Source organism: Balaenoptera acutorostrata, chromosome 15 (assembly GCF_949987535.1).
Source record: "Balaenoptera acutorostrata chromosome 15, mBalAcu1.1, whole genome shotgun sequence".
NCBI classification, from domain to species: Eukaryota; Metazoa; Chordata; class Mammalia; order Artiodactyla; family Balaenopteridae; genus Balaenoptera; species Balaenoptera acutorostrata.
The window spans coordinates 54,773,187-54,794,905 of NC_080078.1; the positions used below are offsets into that span (position 1 = coordinate 54,773,187).

General features: G+C 38.0%; 1 pseudogene; it reads left to right on the top strand.

Annotated features, from left to right (window-relative positions):
• The first annotated feature begins 12,654 nt into the window (after positions 1 to 12,654).
• LOC130704928 (uncharacterized) lies at positions 12,655 to 16,418 on the top strand (annotated as a pseudogene).
• Positions 16,419 to 21,719: the final 5,301 nt, after the last annotated feature.

Sequence of the window (21,719 nt, forward strand, 5' to 3'; positions counted from 1 at the left end):
GAATAAGGAAATAAGTTGATAGTTCCTGGGCACCTAATTAGGGAGCTCAGGTGATTTTGTGAACTATCTTCTCTCTCAAAATTCATGGGTTCACTGTCATTAAAATACCCTTACAAGGGGAAGGAAGCTTTTGTTCATAGTCACATGGCATGCTAATAATTGGCAGGAGTATTAAGATTCCCTCCAAGTTCTAACTCCAAATCCTAAGCTCTTTCCACTGAAAAATTTTTCTTAACTGTAAAATTCATTTTACAAGTAAACGTGTAAGCGGAACTCTTTTAGCTCTGAATCAAAGAGATAACAAAGGCTGAGCTTATTTAGATGGATGTGCTGGAGTGTGGGCTCCAGTCAGCCCCATTCCACCCATTTGGCTTTAACCAAATCCTAGAGAGCCACAAATACTCTTTTAAAAATCACTCCACTACACCATATTTCTTCTGGAAAGTGTAAAAATGGTTTGATTTAATGTTATGTTTTAAAAGATAGTAATATAAAATATTGCCATTCACAACTCTCAGTTGAGTAGAAGGATACATAGAAACATGGATGAAAACATTCCTGTGCAAAGACCAGACCTGCTGCTATTTCTTTCAGGTGGCAGCACATACAGCTTGGCAATGGGCCCTGGGAGGACATCTTTGGTTGTTTTTTCCACTGCTTTGGAGGTGGTCCTCAGAGCTTTATTAAACCCGGATAGATCTTTGTGCCCCTTCAGACATAGTCATTCATAAAATATTATAAAGAGTATGCATTGTTTGTGAATGTAGGTGTAATTGGGGATGGGAGAGGAATGAGAAAACTCATATGTACATGTTTAAGATCAAAATATATTTCCCACCAAACTGTTTGGGACAGACAGTGTGAGTTATCTCCTTCCTTCTTGCCACTTAGGAAACTCGAGACCCTGTCATCTATCTCCCCCAATTCTGTACCAGTAAAAGCTGAAGATAGCTGAAATTTACTTTACCAGCCTACTATAAAGCTACAGCATGAACATGAGGACCACTCTTTGTCCACAAGATATCAGAGGGAAATCTAGTGACTCAGGGAAAGATTGCTTTTTCTGAGATGTGTGAAGAGCAGGTCTATTTCCCTTCCTGCCTGTGACATTATCCTGTAAGGATGTGAGGCTTAACATTACTACAGCCATCTTGCAAATCAAGAAAAGAGCCAAAAGTTCCAGGAAAGCTGACAAATACCTTCCCACATAGATTTTGATCTGTGATAAAAAGGACCTTCTACTGTTTAAGCTCCTTTGTGTTTAGATGTTCTGTTATGTGTAGCAGAAAATATCCTAATATAAACTGCAGAAATCTATCAGACACCTGAAGTTCCCAACTAGAACGTACAATTCTACATTATTAAGCGTGTCGTCTTTTTTTGCTAATATAGATCAAATGGAGCTACTCCCAATGTGGGCTTTCTTGATTATGAAGAATTTCTGGTAATTTCCTTCTTTTTACAGTGGTTATATCATAATCCATGAAGTTTATCTGAAGTGATCGTTTCCAATTATTGTGGCTTCCTCCTGATTTTCATAAGTGAAGTTGCCGACTTCAAATTGCTAGAAAAAATGCTGGCAGTTTTTCAAGGAGCATGGCTATTAGGTCCCCAGAAGATGAAGAATGAATTATTTCCTTTCCTTTCCCTTGGCTTTCCCTTCTGTCCTTTCTACTCTAGGGCCAATATTTTGAAATAGCCCTCAAATACCACTGATGTAAATCTCTGTGTACTCTACTGCAAGGATAAAATAAAATATGTGGAAAGTGCTTTAGAGGCAGAAGGGCATTCTGCAAGGCTATGGGGCTGACATTATTTGTTACATCTTAACAATATTGCCCCATATTAACAACAGCAAAGTAAGAATAGGCAAGTGATAGTAGGGTCTGCTTAAATTATTTTCAAAACTAGATTTGCTCTAAAATTGGGATAATGTCTCTGATACTTCATCAGCTTTGGCTGACATGGCCATGATAAACAGAAACTTTTTGTTGTTTTTATTTAATAAACATTCTTGTAACAGTGGTTTAATTTTAGTTGTATTCCAACCACTGATCAACATAAGCTGACCCTTGAATAGCATGGGTTTCAACTGCATAGGACCACTTATACTCAGATTGTTTTTCAATAAGTATAGTACATGACTTTTTCACTTTAAAGATCTTTAAATTAACTAAGTATGGGGAAGAGTTTGTGTTCTATTAGAGATCACAATACGTGGCATTAAAAGAAGTGGGGTTTGAGTCCTGATTCTATCCAGACTGTCACAGCTTCCTGCTCTTTGGAGATTCATTGATCAATTCCTTTGTTTTTGAGGCAAAGAGCAGTATTCGTATTTTCAACTATGTGGGTGGGTTGGTGCCCCTAACTCCTGTATTGTTTAAGGGTCAACTGTATAACAACTCTTTTAGTTCCTATTACAACTTCTGAGGGAGATACTTTCATTATTCTCATTTTGCTCATGAGGAAACTGAGATAGGAGATGTTGATTGTTTAAGTAACATGCCAAAGCCACACAGCTGGTAAGTGGCAGAATTGGAATAAGAATCATTTTACTTGACATTGTAGGGAAGGAAAAAGTTTCTTCAAGCCTCTTAGGGTTCCTGGCTGGGTTTGAAATGTAAACTGACAAAGACAGATTAATAGGAAAAAAGCGTACAAACATATTTAGTACAAGTTTTAAATGCCATGGGACCTTTTGTGAGGAAATGAAGACCTGAAGAAACAGGCTGGTGTATTTTAATGCTAGATTTGATGGACGGGGGAAGTTGTGTAGAAATAGGATAGTCAAGGAATATGAGGTAAGTGTAATAACCTGGGGGAGACTTAGCAAGTCCTGTTTGTTAGGATTCTTCTTGGTGTCCCTTTGTCTTTGGAGATAAGATGCTCTTTGCCTCCAGGTATGGGGAGGGAACCTCTTACATGAGGGTTTTATGACCTGTCTCAGGGAAGAAAGGCAGAGAGGAGGTCAGAGGGACCTACCTTCCTGTGTCTTCTGTTTTCTCAAACTCTTTCAGCTTAAAATATTCAATGTGCCAAGGCGTAATATTTTGTGGGTAGTGTGTCCTAACTCCATCAACATATAGAAATAAATGTATGAAGTCATTCACTAATCATGAGAAAGTGTGAACAGGTTCACCACATGCTTCATTTTGCTTTATGGGCAAGTTTAAAAAATAAGGAAAGGAAGAAAATAGAAGGAGAAAAATAACCTAGTTAGGACTTTCTTTTTCTTTTCCATTCTTTTATCTTCTTTTCTTTTCTTTATTTTTCTTCATGTGTGTGGTAGTGGTGGGAAATGGGGGAGGAAAGTGAGCCTCTCTGTCTGAAAATAACCATGCTTCATCAACCTGTATGTACTGTGAGAGGGATATTTTACAGAGAAAAATCATACGGTGAAAAGCTCAAAAATCTCTCCAAGTATTAACTGAATGATTCCAGTGATGACAATTATATACCAAAAATAGACATGGAAGCCATGTCTCCAACTGGTGTTATCTTCCAGAACTTCCTTCGGATCTGAACACATTTATGGTGGGACATATTCAGCTTTCTTTACGTTTTTTGCCTTATATGGTCAATTGCAAAACTGACCACAAATTCCTTCTCTTCCTATTTCCAGGACTTTTGCAGTGAGACTTTGCAGCCTCTCCCATCAAAAAGTGGAGAGTTTATTTCTCTATTTTTTGAATCTGGATTTAGGCATGTGACAGACTTTGGCCAGTGGGACATCAGGAAACCTAAGGCAAGCAGAGCCTTGACAAGTGCTTGAGCACTGGGGCTTTTCCTCTCTTGCTATTCTTAGGAATTATGACAGACACCCTGTAATGAACCTCAGCTAACCTGCTGGAGGATGAATGGCACATGGTCCAGTTACTTCCATTGACCCTGAAGCCAGGAATCACCATCAGACATGTGAATGAGGCCATCAACCATCCACTGATGAGAGCAGAGATAAGCAGTCCTGGTTAAGCCCAGCTCAAAATGCCAACTTACATTATCATGATAAAAGAAGAGCTTGTTGGTATGAGCCACTACTTTTGGGATCATTTATTACACAGCAAAACTACTCTTCCTTTAAAGGGAATCATATTTGATTCACCTTTACAGAGAACAGAAGATTTATGTACTATATATGACTAAGGAAGAGAAGTCTCATCTACTTCTGGAGAAGATGTATTATTAGTGGCCCTGGGAGAAAGTCAAGGTTCTGAAAAAAATGCTGAAAATTGAGGAAATTTGATTCAAATCCTTCTCCAAGTCTCCATAATATGCTCACAAAACTCAGGGGAAGAACAATCCAGTGAACGGTTGCTTGAAGTTTACAGCAGGGACAAGACCCATTGTAGCCAAATGTGTTTTATTTTTTCTCCATCCAGCCTTTCTTTAGGCTTTCCCATGCTTAACGGCCCTTGAAGGCAGAGCATATAATGACTCTATGCTTTACCAGCTCAAGGGCATTTCAGTGCTATGGATTAGTCTTAATTCTCTTAGAATATGTCTAACTTCATTGCAAAAGCAATATATTGGGCTAATGAGACTTAGGCCCTTTGACTGTGTTTCCTATCCTTCCCACCCTAGAGCTCTTGCCACTACACAGCACCTTTCATTCCCAAAGGATGCCTGAGCACTTCATAAACTTAGCCAGTGGATTTATAAACTTTATGGCCAAGGAATCAGTCCACCTCTGAAAAGTAATCTGCTTCTGGTGTGAAAAGTAGCAACTGTTTACATATGGTTAACCCGAAGGCATAAAGAGGCCAAGCATTAGGTTTAAAACCCTAAGATGCCTTGGAGCAGGTCCTGGTAGGATTTCCTTTCCTTTATTAAGTTCTCTTCTGCAGTGGATTTAGTTGACTGAGCCTAAAGGAAGTATATCCAATGAGTGAACTGAACCTATGACCCTAAGCACCTGGTTAGAATTGGCCCTTGTGTAATGACCAGGGACAGGACCACCTCCTCCACTTGTAGGGCAGGTCAACAAGAAGAAAATCACATTTTAAAGCTGTTAAATTCAAATAATTTTTCAAGGAAACCTATTTAAACATTATCACTTGCCCATTTTTCTGTACCTTTTACATTGAATTTCATACTTTTTATCTTGTGTCTTAATTGTTGAACTCATTGTTTGCCCCATTTAAGGCAGGATCTTTGAATGAGCCATGCTGACAACCTCCTTAAACCACATCACAATGAATACGTAGAAAAGGAAACACTTCTGTCCACCTCTCAGTTCAGCACTACCTGCCACCTCCTCCTAATGGAAAATTTGTTAATCATGAAGCTAAGTTCAGGACGTTTACTGGACCACAGTTATGAGTGGCAGTGTGACTGTGGGTTAAATCGGGCCTCTGTTTCTCCCTTCATTTACTCCATGCAGAGAACCAATAGCTCTTGAAGCTCAGGAATCTTGCTTTCTTCACTTGTACTCTTCACAATATGCTGGCCATTGCTTCATATAGCTTAACACCATTGTGAATAGCTAGTACTTCTTATGAATTGGGATGAGAGGTGGGAGGCAGTAGACTCAGTTTCCTCAGACCTCTTTGCTGATTAAATGTATTCTTATTTTCCATTGGCTATTGACCAATGTGTGTACTTATCTTGGTGACCTCCAGATCAAAAGGAAAAGAGATGATTGGCAGAGATGGGACATCTCTGGTACTGCTAGTGCAAATACAATCAGATACCTTTTCTTAGCAGAATGTTTTGAAAAAAAATTAGCTGTTGATGTAATTAACTTACTGATGAAATATTTATTCTTCCAAAATTATTTGTTTGTATTAAACACTATTCTCTTGCAACCCAAAGCATAATTTACTAGCTATAACTATAATCTTTTGTGATTCTTGATTCAAAATAGTCAAAGCAAATTCTACATCATGTGTAATTCCAGCAAGGTTAGAATCAATTCAGTCAAGACATTTCATGTGGGAGATTTCCATGCCGATATACTTACTACTTCTCACAGAAGCTACCTCATGTATCAATTGAAACTCTCATGCCATGGATCTGGGTTTTCTTCTCTTCATTGGTCTCTTCTTTGTGGTAATGAAGTTAGTCTGAGTTATTCTTCTGCTTTTCCTTAGTGGAATATGATTTGTTGGGTCTCATCAATAACTTCACAATTAATTGGGCTGCTCAACTTTAAAAGTCTTCCTAGGAAGTGCTCAAAGACTGATGGGATCATGCTGAAAAGACAGACAAGCCAGCTGGAAGGAGCTCCTACTGGCCAAATCTGGGACAATTTTAACATTGGAACATGTAGGATAGTAAAGATTATGAGCCAATATATAAAATAAGAATCCAGGAGAATATCAGGATATTTATAAATAAATAAATCAATAAATAATTGAAAGTTTGATAGCTAGTGGTATATTTACGAGTTCAAAATACCTCTTCTCAAAATATTTCTTAATTTAAAAATGTGAAATTTACAGTGGAGGATGCTGGAGACACCACTTTAACCAAGTGATCACCAGTAAAGGGACACATCAAACGCATGAGTCATATGTGTGAAACAATGAGATGAACACAGCATTTGTTTTGTGATTTTTTTTTCTGCCAGTGAAGTATAACTTAAATTTAATAATAGAAGAAAAATAATGAGCCCAAACTCAAATTGAGGAGCATTCTACAAAATAAATGACCTGTAATCTTCAGAATTTCCAAGGGTAAAAAGTCAAGAAATGACCAAGGAATGTGCACAGATTGAAAAAGACTGAAGAGACATGACAACTGCAGTGCAACATGGTTCTTATTTTTCTTTAATTCATCTGCTAAAGTGTCCTATTTTTTCCAGCTTATTGAGGAATAAGTGACAAATAAAATTGTTTATAAACTGTATAATATAATGATTTGATATACATGTACATTGTGAAATCATATAATTCTGAAATAAGTCCTTTTACTATAAAGGTCATTACTGACGCAGTTGGTGAAACTTGGATGGGATTTTGTTAGGCATATTGTTATTATGTAAGAGAATGTCCTTGTTCATATAAATACTCTAAAATATTCAGGGGTATTGAGGCATTGGGTTAGTACCTTATTCTCAAATTGCTCGGGGGAAAATTTTTTGTACTGTACATGGAAAAATAAACAAATAAATAGGTTTTTCTAGAGTTGTGGTCTCATACCATATGGTTTGTCTAGTTAAGTAGAGGGCAGAGAAAGTCAGTCAGAAATGTTGATGAAACAAAATGAAGAGTCAAGGGACACCTTACATTTCAAAGTCAGGAGTTTCCATAGATGCTAAAGCAATGCAAGCTTTCAATTATTAGCTTAAAGTAAGTGATCATTCCTGCCAAAGTTTCCGAAAGTGTGATGATGAAGCAGACACTCTGGGCCCTACCATCCTCATGGTCTCCAGCAGCCCTTCAATGAACACATTTCCGTCTATTTCCTGAATATTATTTGGTGATCAAATCTACTCTGTCTGGCTACACAGGTTTAATTAAGTCTCTCAGGAGCAGCCTACAGCCACTGACTAATGGAATTTAGTCTATTAATACTCCAGCTCCATTGCTCCATAGGTGGGAGGACTCTTGATTTGCATGTTCCATAGCGGCTCCCACATTTCCCCATTGGGACTGAGCTCAAGCTGCCCACAGTGGTAACTTGCTTGATAATACACCCTTTATAGGTGGCTTTCTCTTCCGTAAATCATTCCAAATTCACTTCCTGCAATCACCTCCCAAATAAACTACATGCCTCACATCCTAGTCTCAATGTCTTTTTTCAGAGAACTCAAACTAAAGCCTATGTTTAGCTTAATTATTTTTAGTAGGGCCCAGCCTAACTCTAGGATATGGATCCGTATAAAGTTAATATATTGTTTTACCAATTTCTCATATCACTTTAAATCAGAAGGTTTTGCCAATCTGTGTTGAATCTAAAAAATAAGTTTGATGATGATACATTATTAGCTGTTTTAAATATGGTTGAAACCACACAGATAACAGGATTGGACCTTCTTTCTATTCCAGAACATGCATTATTATATATCCAACTATTACAATGGATGAATAACACCATTTGCTATGAGTAAAGGAAAGAGGTGAAGAAAACAGTGCACAAAGCAAAAATTCAAAGTAAAAAAAAAAAAAAAATCAAGCTAATGCAATAGCTTAAATGTGTAAAAACCTTTCTCCATAGATTTACTCTGAAGTTACGTTTCCTGTAAGAAAATACATATAAACACACACACACACACACACACACACACACACATACACATACTTTTACTCCAGTGCTCCAAGGAAATAAGTGACTGTCTTCGGGTCTTCATGCATTTTCAATTTGTCTGGCTCTGTCACTGGGATATGAACAACTGAGAAACACTGGAGGACAAAATACAGAGCTGAGGCAATGGGTAAGTAGAAACTGTTCTATTATGTGCAGTCAGGCTTGAGTGTGAATAGGGCTGCACCTGGAGGAAGAGAAAAAAGGAAGCATTCATCCATCTCTCCTCACGTGGGAAGCCAGATAGGGCAAGGGGGCTATCCTGTCAAGAGAATGATTCAGGAGTCTTTTCTCACTGAAGATTAATCATACCAAAGGGCAGGGGTAAAGAATACCTTGCTCTATTTGCTTCCAATGTCTCCCCTCTGCCTTGGTCCCAAATGATTCTATTTTCCTATGTCGAGATATTAGTGGAGCAGAGCTGCTGAAAGGTCTGGGACATCTGGGAGATGAATCACTCCATGCAGAAATGGAACAATTAGCTACGTTTAGTCCAACATAAAGGCCTTGAGAGGTGTCTAATTGAGTGGCCCGCAACAGAGCCAGGAAACAATGTGGATTTGAAAAGAATCCCACAATTAATTTCTGCATTGACCTAATGGGATTCAATTTGTTAATGTGTCCAGAGCCCAGAGTGGGTCTTTTCCATGATGCTCGTGGATTTAAAGGGCATGGCATTCCCTTGTGTTTGTGTGTGCTTGGATGAGTGCATGAACAGTAAAGGATGTAGTTAAATGCAAGCCTTTTTTGCAGCCCATTATTAAATCTATGACCATTTAAACATAAAATGAGACATTCTGGCATGGTTTAGGCCACACATTTCTCCAGAACATCAGGTTTAGAATTAGAGACATTGGCAGTCAAATGATTTTGAAACCTTCAGACATTTTACAAAAATCACATTGCCTTTAGACAATTTTAGAAATAGAGAGAAGGTAAAAGTGTTTAAAAACAACATATTTTTATTCAAAAAGTGGAAACAGATTATGTCATACAAACTCCTTTGCCCAAGAAATAAAGCTCACTTTTTTATAGATGCTAAAAATATATTAACTATACAAGCTTATGTGTGATCGTGCTTTAAACTCCTTTCCCCCTGGTTCCCAGAGAATTAGTAGCATGTTTGTTAATTTTGGTATTTTAAAGAAGAAATTATAGTTATTAACCTAAGTGAAGTAATTGGAGGAATCTAATGCATCTTGACCCTTTAGAATAATAATAATTTATCACTATAATTAAACTTGCATTTCCATAATAATGAATTAAACGATATGAGTTAAGTTTAGATTTTATCTCTAGTTTTTTCACTGATTTTTTGGATTCCCAAGCAAGCAGACTGTGTGAAGACAAACACTTAACCACTTTTATCAGATTTCTTTGTGTGAAAAAGGGAGTAGAAGGAGTTGATTCACAGGAGCCCTTCCTGCCCTGACTTCAAAGATGCCATAACTTCTGTAATAGTCACAAAGATAACAATTAAATTATCAATGTGAAAAGATTGAATTCACTAAACTAATCACAAATCTCCCCTTCTTTCTAATGCCTGCCAGTGAAGCAGCTCTTCTTTAGAATTGTGTTCTTGTGGCTCCCCATCTCCAGGCTCCAGGGCATGACATGCAGCAAAGGGGAGAGTGACACAGGACTTTATCGTGTTGGAGATCATATCACTTCAGTGGGGGCTGATTCTATAGCGGAACAGCCTGACTGAAGAAGTTGTAGGCTTCAATGAGAAGGTTGGTTCCTCTGTCAGGAAACAAAGAATTACAAAAAGATGGGAATAAGCAAGAGAGAAAATGATGTAGGAATGGGTGTGTGGCCCATGTGTCTCTTTTGGCTCACCACTGTACCTTAATGGATGCAGCAAAATGTATGGGACATGATAGGCACTCAGGAAATGTAAGATATATGAATGTGGGCTTATGTGTCGACACAGCCCCTTGACCTAAAGCAGACCTGAGGTTGAAATGGTACAGAGAGAGGTAATAAAGATGCCACATGGCAGGGGAGAGTTGTGTATGAGTTGCCACTGCAAACTCAGAATTTGCATTTATATGCACAGTCTTTCAACTTCTACCTCAGTTTCCAACAATCTCAGACAAATAACTGGTCGATTCAGGCAACAACACAAGTCAAATTGACTGGTTTATTGCATTAGCTGGTCAGCTCAGACTTGGTCACTGGTCACTAAGCTGGTTTTGTGTGTCCACAGACTGGAAATCTCAAAAGATTTACTGGACTAGGTACCCAAAAGTAGTGAAAGTAGAGTATTAGGCAACTAGTTTTTCACTATATTTTTGATCAACTATACACCTTGTGGTGCTGATGGGTGGAAAACTTCAAATTACTAGCAAATAAAATAACTGCTTCTATAGATAGAATAGCTAACAGTCCTATGAATGTTCATTAACTTTTTTTTAGTGAGAGAAGGTATGAAAACTCTGTTCTTTGAACATCTTAGTTGCTCAGTTATCAATATCACAGTCCTAAACAAAAATCTCTAAAAGAGCTCTCTAGAACCAAAACTTGTGCAAAGAAATGCGTATTAAAAAAAATTATTTCACTTATAATAAAATGGAGGGCAATGTTGTCCTTGATGGAAAACTGTTGGGATTCATAGACCAACTGTTGTCATGTGGAAATGCTTTTGTTAAGAGATAGAAATGCATTCAAACAGGCATATCCTTAATACTTTCATGATCTTTATGTGATAGCATAAAGCAGCCTCCAGCATTTACTTCTGAAACTATGAATGCATCCTTAGTCCCTTGACCCTAGTTAGCAGATTTCCTCCCTGTCTCTTCTCTGAACTTTGAAACCTAATGGTCATATGGGAAGGGTAAGAGAAAGAGGGTATCAAGTTGACTCTGAGTTACTAGTGCCAATCTCTTCTTCAACACCCATGAGATTCAAGGTCATCTTTTACTTCCTCTCTATTCTACATTACACATTCCATTGGTGACACCCAATGTCTTCTGAATAAAGTTCAGATTTTCTGATTTGTTGTAGGAAATGCCCTTCCTACAGTGCTCTTGCCAGGCCCCCAGACTCTTCTCCTTCAGAGCATGCAAACCTGAGTAACAAGTACTAGTCCCTGCATCTCTTTTGCTGAAAGTTTTTTTCTGGACACCAGAGCCATATTTGCTGGTGCACATGGGAAGGCAGAAATGCTGAGGAATTACTTCTTATGGAAGCAACGCTCAAGGAATTACTGAAGGATGATATTTTATAATACACTCCAGTCCCTTCACCCTTCAGGAGCAAAAAGTACCTGAGGAACATGTTCAGTGCTGTTTCTGAGTTCCCCAGTGAGACTGAGCTCTAGTTGCCCAGAGTAATTTGGAAATTCACCCTAGAGTGACTTCCTCTTCTTCCCAGTCTAACTTCCCCACTCCATCATTACTGTTTCTAGATCACTTTTAAAATAAACCACTTGCACTTGAATTCTTAACTGTGAGTCTACTTCTAAGAGAAGCCACGACATATGGCATTAACATCATTTCTAATCAGGTCCTACCTAGTCTTCTCTTCTTAGTCATTTTCAAGTGCCACAAAAGTCCCACTAACTCTCTTACCAAGAATGTATTCTCAAAGAGAATTTTGTGATTTTCAGAATATTTAATTACACATATGTCCGTTTCCCCCCAAAGTCTGTGATATCATGGAGCCCAGGAACTGTATTCTATTCACATCACGGTCCTTAAAATTTGGTACAATGCTTGGTACATATCAGATGTTGTGATGGTTAATTTTACATGTCAATGTGACAGAGCCATGGGGTGCCCAGACATTTGGCCAAACATTACTCTGGGTGTCTCTGTGAAGAAGTTTCTGGATGAATCATTTGAACATACTGATGAACATTTGAATCAGTAGATTAATGAAGTAGATTGCCCTCCTTAATGTGGGTGGACCTCTTCCAATTAGTTAAAGGTTTGAAAAGAAAAAAAAGGCTGACTTTCCTACAAGTAAGAAGGAGCTCTTAGTATCTGACTACCTTCAAGCTGAGATATTGTGTTGTTGTTGTTGTTGTTTTCCTGCCTTTGGGCTTGAACTGGGTCTTTTGACTGCTGATTTTGGGACTTATCAGCCTACATAATTACATGAGCCAATTCCTTATAATAACCTCTATTGGTTCTATTTCTCTGTAGATCCCTAAGAACCCTAATACAGATTCTGGTACCAAGGATGGTTCTAGAAGAACTGAATTTTAAGGATAAGTTTAATGAATTGGTTCTGAAGTTTCTGGAACTGCTCTCTAGTCTTATTAAATTTAAAAATGCTGATTACTCTCTTCCCAGTAGTAAAGAGAACACTGATATCCATGGCATGATCTGGTAATAGAGATATGTGAAATACCACCATTGGATACTCCTAATCAACCACTCACAAGAAGTGAGGTTGTGGGTGATAATGTGGGTGACACTTCTGAAGATTTTTGGCAAACTAACAAGTATGTTAAAATTGTATGGTTGCTCCTAAAGTCTCTGGACAAGACTGGGAAAGAAAATGATGAGCTCAGAGATTTGAATTCCCAGCTCAAGCACCACATAAATGACTTAATGGCTACTATGTCTGCCCTGAAAGAGACCCTTATCTCCCATAACCTCAGGGATGAAATTTCTGATTTCAGCCTGTGACTGACTGAATTACAATGTGAGCTAAACAATGTGGATTCTCCTCAGTAGCCAACTCCAGCACCGCTCTTTGCTTCCAGACATATAACTAGACTCAAGTGACATCAAACCCCTAAAGGTGAGGTACAAAGTGTGACTCATGAGGAGGTGAGCTATAATTCAAAAGAACTACTTGAGTTTTTCAAATTATACAGACAGAAATCCAGGGAACATATGTGGGAATGGATATTAAGGGAGTGGGATAATGGTGGAAGGAACAGAATGTTGGATGAGGCCAAATTTATTGATTTAGACTCACTATGCAGAGAGTCTGCATTTAATGTTGCAGTTTGGTGAGTTACTAAGGGCTCCAACAGTTTACTTGTTTGGTTGGTTGAAACATGAACCAAAAGGTGGCCCATAGTGAGTGAGTTAGAAATGCCAGACTAAACTTGGTTTAATATAGAAGAAAGGATTCAAAGACTACGGAGGTTGGAATATTAAAGTGGATTTGTCATTTAAAACATACTCATACCCCCTGAGAGTGTCCAGAGACACACCTTTTGAGACTGTGAGAAATAAATTTGTGAAGGGAGCCCTGATATTCTTGAAGAGCTCTGTCATCACTCTCTTTAGCCAAGAACTTACAGTGGGAACTGTGGTGACTCATTGGGGAAATGTAAATACAACAAGAGTAATTGGATCTAAGAGTAGTAGGGGCCATGTGACAGCACTGGATCACCAATGGAAAGGTGGGCATGGTTACTGTAATGGAGATGGGAGTCAAAGTACCAATCAAAACAGTCTGATTCATGAAGACGTGTGGCACTCTCGAGTTGATCATGGTGTTCCTTGAAAGTGAAAGAGATAAGAAACCTAATAAATTCTTACTTGTCTACCTAAGCAGAAAATTTCTAGGTCAAGTGAACAGAAATCTACTTCAATGATATTAACACAGACCCTCAATCAATTCCCAGACTTGAGCCAATTTAGAGACCCAGAATCCCTTGAATAAAAGGAATTGAGGAAAAAGAAATAATCAGACATATCAAGGACTATTGGACACTGGCTCTGAACTGACACTAGTTCCAGTAGTCCCAAGACATCCCTCTGGTCAGAGTAGGTGCTTATTGAGGTCAGGTAATCAATGGAATTTTAGGTCAGGTTTATATCACGGTAGACCCAGTGGGTTCCTGAATGTATCCTGAAGTTATTTTACTAGTTCCAGAATGCATAATTGGGAAAGACATGTACAGCTGTTAGCAGAATCCTGATATTGGTTCCCTGACATGTAGAATGAGGGCTATTGTGAGAAGAAAGGCCAAGTGGAAGCCACTAGAACTGTCTCTACCTAGGAAAATAGTATATCAAATGTAATACTGCATTCCTGGAGGGATCACAGAGATCAGTGCCGCCATGAAGGACATGAAAGATGAAGGTGTGGTGATTCCCATCAGATCCTCATTCAACCTATTTGGTTTGTGAAGACAGATGGATCATTGATAATGACAGTGGATTATTTTAAGATTAACAGTTTAGTGACTCCAATTGTACTAGGTGTGATTTCATTGTTTGAGCAAATTAACACATCCACTGACATCTGGTATGCACTTATTGATCTGGTAAATGCTTTCTTCTCCATCCCTGTCAATAAGGATAATTAGAAGCAGTTTTCTGACAAGGCCAGAATACACCTTCACTGTCTTACCTCAGCAGTGTGTCAACTCTCCAGGCCTATTTAGTTCATAGGGATCTTGATTGCCTTTTTCTTGCACAAGATATCACACCGGTCCATTACATTATTGACACTATGAGGATTGGACCTAGTGATCAAGAAGTAGCAACTACTCTAAACTTATTGGTAAGATATTTGTGTCAGATGATACAAAATAAATCTGACTAAAACTCAAGGTTCTTCTACCTCAGCCTTATTTTCTAGGGGTCCAGAAGTATGGGGCATGTCAAAACTTTCCTCCTAAGATGAAGCACATGTTGTTGCATCCGGCCTCTCCTCCAACCAAGAAAGAGACACAATGCCTAGTGGCAGAAATTTGAGCAGTGCACCTGGTTGTTCACTTTGCTTGGAAGGATAAATGGTCAGATTGAGACTGTATATTGATTCATGGTCTATGGCCAGTGGTTTGGCTGTATGGTCAGGGACTTGGAAAGAACATAATTGGAAAATAGGTGACAACGTAATTTGGGGAAGAGGTATGTGGATAGACCTTTCTGAATGGTAAAAAGCATGAGGATGTTTGTGTCGCATATGAATGTTCACCAAGTGGTGACCTCAACAGAGGAGGATTTTAATAATCAAGTAGATAAGATGACCCATTTTGTGGATACCAGTCAGCCTCTTTCCTCAGCCACACTTTTCATCACCCAATGGATTCATGAAAAAAGTGGTCATGGTGACAGGAAGGAGATCATGTATGAGCTCAGTAATGAGGACTTCCACTCACCAAAGTTGACCTGATTATGGCCACTGCTGAGGGCCCAATCTGTCAGTAGCAGAGACCAACACTAATTCCCTCACATGGCACCATTCCCTGGGTTGATTAACAAGTTAGCTAGTGGCAGGTTGATTACATTGGACTACTTCCATTATGGACGGGCCAGCATTTTGTCCTTACTGCACTAGACACACTGGATACATGGGTATCCATGCTTTTGCTGCATGCAATGGTTTTGCCTAAACTACAATTCATGGACTTACAGACTGCCTTATCCATAGTTCTGGTATGCCACACAACATGGCTTCTGATCAAGAAACTCATTGCACAGCAAATGAAGTACAGCCATGGGCCCATGTTCATGGAATTTACTGATCTTACCTCATTCCCCACCATCCTGAAGCAACTAGCTGGATAGATCAGTGTAATCACCTCTTGAAGACTCAGTTACAGTGCAGCTTGGTGGCAGTACCTTGCAGGTCTGAGGCAAGCTTCTCTAGAAGGCTACATATGCTCTGAATCAAATCATTGTTCAGTATATGAATATATGGTACTATTTCTCCAATAGCCAGGATTCATGTGTCCATGAATTAATGGGTGGAAATGGGAGTGGCACCACTCACTGTTACTCCTAGTGGCCCACTAGCAAAAATTTTTGCTGCCTGTTCCCATTACTTTATGCTCTCCTGGTCTAGAGGTCTTAATTTCAAAGGGAGAAATTCTTCGACTAGGAGACACAACAATTATTCCCCTGAATCATTGCCATCATCCACATTGGGCTTCTCATGCCTCTGAATCAACAGGCAAAAAAGGGAGTTCCTGTGTTGTGGTGATTGATCCAGATTACAATGGGATATTAGACTACCACTCTACAATGGAGGTAAGGAACAGTATGTACAAGAGATCCTTAAGTGTGACTATTAGTACTACCATGGAGAAGTACAAAATCCCAATCCAGGTAGGAGTACTATTGACCCAGACCCTTCAGGAATGGGACAAATAGACTCTTTTTGTCATCCCACCAGGTAAAGGATCACGACCTGCTGAGGTGCTTGCTGAAGGCAAAGGAAATAGAGAACTGGCAGTAGAAGAAGTTAGTTATAAATAATAGCTACAATCTCATGATCAATTATAGAAATGAGAACTATAATTATCATATTTTTGTTTGTTTTAAATATGTTTGTGTGTATGAATATAAGAAAACAACATCTTTGTTTTCTTCCCTCTATTATTCCCTTATCAGTATCATAAGTTGTATTGACTTAATATCATAGTATTTAAGTATTATCAATTTTACATCATAATATTTAAGTTAACAGGATATCAAGGAGAAGAGTAAGCATCACTCAAAGACTTTACCTCTTCTACTGGGGAAGGGGTTAGCACTTTTTTGGTTGTATGAAGAATAGTTGAAATTAGCTGAAATTAGGACCGTTTTGTTATCTTTATTTGGAGGTTACAGATGGTTTAAAGAGATGTGTAGGGGTGTCAAATTGACAAGGGGTAGAATTGTAATGATTAATTTTATGTGTCAACTTGACTGAGCCATGGGATGCCGAGACATTTGGTCAAACACCATTCTGGTGTATCTGTGAGGGTGTTTCTGGATGAGATAACATTTGAATCTGTCAACTTAGTAAATCAGATTACCCTCCCTAATGTGGATGGGCCTCTTCTAATCAGTTGAAGATCTGAAAAGAATAAAAATGCTCACCCTCCTTTGAGTAAGAGGGAACTCCTCCTGCCTGACTGCCTTCAAGCCGAGTCATTATTTTTTTTGTTGTTGTTTTTTCTCTGCCATCAGACTTGAACTGAAACCTTGGCTCTTTCTGGGCCTCAAGCTACCTGGAATTTGGACTGGAACTATACTGTCAGCTCCCCTGGTTTTCAGCCTTTCAGACTTTGTCTAGAACTATACCATCAGCTCCCTTAGGTCTCCAGTTTGCTGCCTGCAGACCTTGGGACTTATCAGATTCCATAATTATGTGCACTAGTGCCTTTTAATAAATCCTTCTTATTTAATACATATAAATTATACATATATGAAATCCTATTGGTTCTGTCTCTCTGGAGAACACTGACTAAAACAGACTAATTAGCTCTAAAATTGAATTAGATGGAGTTAAGTATTTTAGTAGCAGCTTTTGTAGAAGAGACTACAGTGTTAAAGAGTATTTGAGACTTTTTCTTCTGGAATTTTAAATAAGCTGATTTGATTGGTAATTTGGTACCCCCACATATATAGGAGTTTGATAAGATTTCAAGGCTGCACTTGGTTTGTCTGGGAAGCCTGGGTACTAATCATGTTTCAAGAACAGAGATGAGGATATGGGTTGAGAAACATCATCCAACAAATAGATGAGTGCCAAATATGCATTAGTTTCTGAAGAGTCTACACTGAGGAAAACTCACTTCATGGGGCATACCACCTAGTAAGAAAGAAAGACATTCTAGACATAAGTGAACAAGTAAATTCCTAATCACAAATTCTGATACTATTTTAAGGGATGTAGTAAATTCTCCAAGAGTATGTATAATAGAAAAGCTTAACCTCTTCTAAAGGCTCAGAGGGAATTTCTTGAGGAATTGACACGTAAAGTAAAATCTGAATGATGAGGAAGAGATATCCAAATGAAGAGGTGAAAAAAGATTATTCCAGAGCAAGAGGAAGTTTGTGGAAAAACCCTGAGGCAAAGCTAGAGGACAAAATGGTCATTTAGCCAACTTAAGGATGGATAACTGGAGCCTACAGAATGACTCCTGCAAAATAAATTTTTCGGATTTCCTTGCCAAATGGCTTTTGGCTATTATATCCTATTTGATACAAGAGCAGGTGATCAGAGGGCAGGAGAAAAGAGGAAACAAGTGTATTTCTACCATTTCCTCTATCTACTTGATTGCATCTCTCTCAGTAGCTGTGTACCCTGTATGGCTCCAGCTCTCACCTGACAGCCCCTCAGCCCATGGTCCCAAAAGGTAGGATGGTCTTGTCTTCCACCAGGTGGCCCTGACTCCCGGGTTCCTGCAACATAGTCTCTATGTGGAATGCTAGCTTTAAGTGTGGCCACTTCTTCTTGCTTTTGCTAATCTTCTAGAGAACTCAGTTCCCCTTTTGGCTTCTTAAACCTTCTACCCCCAGGGTAATCAAATGCCTGTATTAAAATATCTCTGTTAAAAATACCTAGAGTATTTTCTGTTGCCTGATAGACACAGCAAGTAAAGGGTAGAGTCAGGGTTTTATACCACACTGGTTCCACACATTGTGCTTTTAGTTATTATTTTATACCATCAAATGTCTAGTTGCCAAATATATAATTGCCTGGATAGAAACTAAAGTTGGCCAACAAAGTCAATATCTAATCATATAAAACTTCTATAAATGGGTTTGGGATTATAATGTATACACATAGCTGTACAACAAATACTTGAATTTGTTTTACATATACCTCAGTTTTATCTGATTGTTGAAACTTCAGGACTTGGTAAGCTCATCACATTCTTTCAATGTGATAATATTTTTTAACAATGTTTATTAACATGCCAGAGATTATTCTAGGTATTTAGAATGCAGTGGAGAAAGAAAACTTCAAAGAACATACTTTTTAATAGCAAAAGACATACAATAGTCACAAAGAACATACTTTTTAATAGCAAAAGACACACAATAGTCACACAAATGCATATATGAGAAAACTAGATGTAAATCATTTATATGAAGAAGACAGGTTAGATTATAGGACAGAGAGTGGCTATAATACATTTAAATAACGTTTAAGAATACTATCATTATTATAAGAAAGACAGTGCCTTTCTCACTAGACAATGAATGACATTTAATTTTCAGGACAACAGCTGTTTCAGGAAGCCTATTTATTAGTTGCATCTTCAATTTACATATTTATCTCATGTATAAACATATATATGTATCTATATATACATATAATAATACATGTACACACATACATACATAGATACATAGATACATATAAAATTTGCACAAGTTGTTGAATATTACTTATATAGTCTATACAATTTTTCAACTGTTTATTTACATATGTTGTAATTGTAATACATAGTTGTAATTACATAGTTGTAATTATTTCTGCAAGTATTATAAATTCCAAGAGAAAACATACTTTTAAATATCTTTACTGGCAATACCTGGAAATACTACCAGAGGGTGATGTTTCTCCTAAAAGTAAGACCTTTTCCATTTTTTAAAAAAATATATTAATTAATTGATTCTTTCAAAATTTAATGGTGCCCTTGTCTGCTAATTCTAACATCTGAATCAGTTCAGGGTTGGTTGGTTGATTTCCTCATAATATGTTGTATCTTGCTTGTTCTTTGCATGCCTGGTAGTAGTTGATAGGATATCAGACACTGTGAATTATACCTTCTTGAGTGCTAAATAATTTTATATTTCTCTAAATACTCTTGAGTTTTGTTTAAGGATACAGTTAAATTACTTGAAAGCAGTTTAATTCTTCTGTGTCTTGTTTTTAAGATTTGTTAGGGGGGACTGAAACAGTGCTCAGTCTAGAGCTAATTATTCCCCATGACTGAGGTGAGTTCCTTCTCTGTACTCTACATGATGCCCATGAATCTTGAGGTTTTCTAGTCTGGCTGACGGGAGCAGGCATTTTTTATAATCCATTGAGAGTCCAGTTATACAGACCAGTGTCTAATCCTTTCAGGTGATTCTGTCCTCAGCCTCAAGTAGTTTCCTCACACACATGGAATGATCCAGGGGACTTCCAGGGGACCTTCTGCAGATCTCCACAGTTCTCCCTCTGTGCAGCTCTCTTGTCTCTGATACTCTGTTCTGTCAACCTTAGATGTATTGTTCTCTGTAGACTCTCAGCGCTGTCTTCTCACAGTAAAGAGTCTTCTGGGATCTTCCTGAGCACCCCTCCTGCGCTGTGGTCTGGAAACCATCCCAAGGCAGTCATCTGGGGTAATGGAAAGGCTCATCTCTCAGGCATCATTGTCCTTTGTTGCCTCATGTCCAGGGTCTTGCACACTGTTTTTTCCTATATTTTTTCTGTTTTTCTCATGTTCCAGATGGGAGGGTAAACATCATATTTACCCTGTTATTTCATCTTGGCCAGAAGTGGAAGTCACTTCCTTTCTTTTAAACCAAAGATTCCTGAAAACTTCTTTTGTTGTATCGTTCTTGATGTTCATTCATTCAAAATGTATGGAACAATTGCAATGATCCACAATAATGCTAAGAATATCAATTTGATTCTCTAACTCAACAAATTAAGCCCAGAAATGTTTAGACACAGAGGTAAGGAGGTAGATTTTTTTCCTATAGTTCAGTTCTCTTTCTTTCTTTCTTTCTTTTTTTTTTTTGCGTATTCTAAATGATTGTAAGAAATCTGAATATTTTATGTTAGACAAAAGTAATGATGACATTAAAGTTAAGGCTGCTCTAGAACAAAGACCATGTCATTTATTTCTTTAGTTTAGAATAGTGAAGTGGAACTATTGAACGTCATAGAGCAAAGCTTCTCAAACTGTAACATACATGAATCATTTTCTTTTCTTTTTTTTTTGTAAAATGCAAATTCTGGTTTAAGAGGTCTAGGGTGAGGTCAGACATGCTGCATTTGTAATAAACTCACAGAGCGTGCAAATACTTCTAGGAACTATATTTGATTTTGTGAATAAGAGTCACCTGTGGACTCTGTATAAAATTTTAGTAAAAAATAAGGATGGGATCCAGATTATAAAGACATTAAATCTAATGCTATTGATCTCTTTATAGCTGGGGGTTGTAAAGCCATGGAGCAGTGAGCTGTAAACAAGTGAGGCCTATATACTCTCTATCCATATATTTCAAGAGCCTGACACAGTGTGTTGGCTTATAGAAAGTTTTCAATAAATTTTTGTTGAAATGAACTAAATAGAACATTAAGGTAGTAAAGTTTCCTTGGAGAAATTTAATCCCATGATTCTTAATTTTGGGGGTCATATCTACCCTTGTAAAAATCTGCATAAAGCATGTGCTGTTAAGCACCAAATTTTTATCCATATGAATGCCTATGTGCACCTCTTAAAGTCCTTTCACAAGCCATCTAGGATTTTTAAACCTCTTAATTTTTATACACACTGACACTGTTAATGAACAGAACTCTTAAATTTTTGACCAAAATCCCAGGGCTGATCATTGGCAGAACTTTTATTATCTCCTGAGTCTGTTAACTTTCAATAACTTTTTTCCCCCTCCTCTATTACACTATACTTTTTTTCTAAAAGGAATACATTTTCCATTCCCAACAAAGAAGATGGACTTCACTGTGTAAAACTAAATGAGTTGACCACTGGGAGTTGTAATTTTGTCTTGGGTTTACTGGCCTGGGAAACATCTACAGTGTAAGCATGTGCTTTTCCCTAGGGGAAT